Source organism: Salmo salar, unplaced genomic scaffold (genome assembly GCF_905237065.1).
Source record: "Salmo salar unplaced genomic scaffold, Ssal_v3.1, whole genome shotgun sequence".
In the NCBI taxonomy this organism is placed as follows: domain Eukaryota; kingdom Metazoa; phylum Chordata; class Actinopteri; order Salmoniformes; family Salmonidae; genus Salmo; species Salmo salar.
Window position 1 is genome coordinate 14,786 of NW_025550766.1, and position 2,175 is coordinate 16,960.

General features: G+C 44.8%; 1 long non-coding RNA gene across 1 annotated transcript; it reads left to right on the plus strand.

Moving 5' to 3' along the window:
- The first annotated feature begins 298 nt into the window (after window positions 1-298).
- LOC123740001 (uncharacterized) lies at window positions 299-1,250 on the plus strand. Its single transcript, XR_006768099.1, has 3 exons — window positions 299-423; window positions 576-817; window positions 1,030-1,250. It is a non-coding gene; the product is annotated as an uncharacterized lncRNA (long non-coding RNA).
- The last annotated feature ends 925 nt before the right edge of the window (window positions 1,251-2,175 follow it).

A 2,175-nucleotide genomic window follows, 5' to 3' on the forward strand; every position in this document is an offset into this window, starting at 1 on the left:
CCATCCAGTCAGCTGCTAATTTACTCTCTGTCTCCCCTACAGGTGTCTGTCAGATGTGCACCGTTCGGGTCTACCTGACAGTGGCGCAAACCAGGCCTCAAAAGCAGACCTGATGTGGAAGGTCAAGTACTCCTTGTTGGGATATGATTTGAAGTATCTGGGTGACACGCAACAGGTAACTGAGGTACTACTCTCTTGTGTACGAGCGCTCTTTTGCAAGGGTTCATTTTCTCTTCATCATTTGCTTTTATCTTGGTACATTTCTTTCTCTTCCTCATCATAGGACGCCTTACACGAGTTCCTTGTGAATATGCTGTGCCAGCTGAAGGAGGAGGGCATGATACTGAAGACACTCGGGGTGAGCTATACCTGCCCTGTTTCCCAGCTGGAGTTCCAGCTTGTGTCGGTGCGCACATGTACCAGGTAAGAGCTCCCATTGGTTGTAATGTATCTACTGGGAACATGATCTTTCTACAAATAATATTACGAAACACATGGCATAACAGACACATTTTAGAGACCTGAAACAGAAACATACCTGATGCATTTTTCTTCTCTTTGTCCTGCTTCTGAAGCTGTGGGCGCGAGTCATCCACCAGAGAGGACTACAACCACCTCTCATTGGACTTCAGCCCTGAGTGCACCTTGCTGAGCAGCCTAGCACTTGCTTTTAAAGTTACCCAGGTTATTATTGTAGTGGTATCATTCATTTTGTAATGCTTTTGTTTCTAACCCAGGGCAAAAAGCTTGAATTCACATGAGAGGGCTGTAAAGGCCTCCACGCCTCAAAGGTGGAGCAGTTCCACACACTGCCTCTGTGAGTTGTCCCTTTATAACCTCTCATAGGACTAGCAGTGTTTAATAAAATGAGTGGTCATTGTGTCCTGAGCCTTTAGGAGTAGTTACCTTCCTGAGCGGGTTGTAGGACTTAGGGATGAGCACCACCGAACACATTTCACTCATCTGTCATTTTGTTGACTGGTTTCATTGTCTGTCTGTTCATCTCTCTTCCTCTCTGTCTCTGGGCAGTGTGCTGGTTCTGCATCTGAAGAGGTTTGGAGGACCTGGGGGGTTGGAGAAGCTGGAGGCTCCTCTTTTGTTTCCTTCGGAGCTGAGGCTCTCCACCCTCTGTGGGGACATGATGCCATACTTGCACAGTGCCAGCCCACAGGCCCTCACCAACCAGGCCCCCAGCATCCAGGTGTCCATCCCCCAGACCCTTGCCAGCCAAGTCTCCAGCCCACCTGGAGAGGCCAAAGACAGCGCCCTCTGCTGTTCAGGTAGGTCATGGCACCATAACACTATTCTTGCTCCAAAACCAAACAAACCACCCACTCCCAAAACGGTCCTGCAAATTAGACATTTTTTGTGATGTATGGGAGCTGTTTTAGTCCAATACTACATCACGAGACATCAGCACACCAGGAGCAAGGGTGATGACCTGGTGTATTCTTATGGTGGAGGGCACCGCTTTTATCGGGCTTGGCATCATCTCCATTGCACATTCAACATCGGCACCCTTCACAAAGAATAGCTTCACTGATGTGTTTGTCTCATGGAGGACTTTGTTAAGCTCCTGTGCATCACTGATATCACTGTTAAAGGAACAACTGAAGTTAAGAGCCGTGCCCAACTCTCCTACCGCTAGGCTACCTGCCTTAAAATATATTTCTTGCAATATTCATATATAAAGTAAATAACTCAACCCTGTCACAGGTTTACAACCCCATTACATTGAAACGTGACGGGGTTGAGTTTTTTGCCTCAAAATGGCCTCTGCTCAGACCACATGGTGTGCATGAAATTAATAGATTGTATATTTATATGGGTTAAAGTATAATTTTGATAAGTACTAGTTTTCCATCTTTATTTAATGTAACGGGGTTGAGTTGGTCAGCTCGACGATCTCCACCTGACATTAAAAAAAAATACAGATAAAAAGCATGTGATTACTTGCCTGTTTCTGTAACATGCAGTTGAACATTGTTGAATGATGTCATTTCCTGTTAATGATGTCACATAAGGGTGGACTGACCATTTTTATTGGCAGAGTTTATTTGGCGTGACAGGGTTGAGTGTAGACTGAGGGACAGAGCTAAATTGTGTGATTTTAATCAATAATCATGCATTTATTTGATAAAAAAATATGAATTATGTGCACATTTTAATATTAAT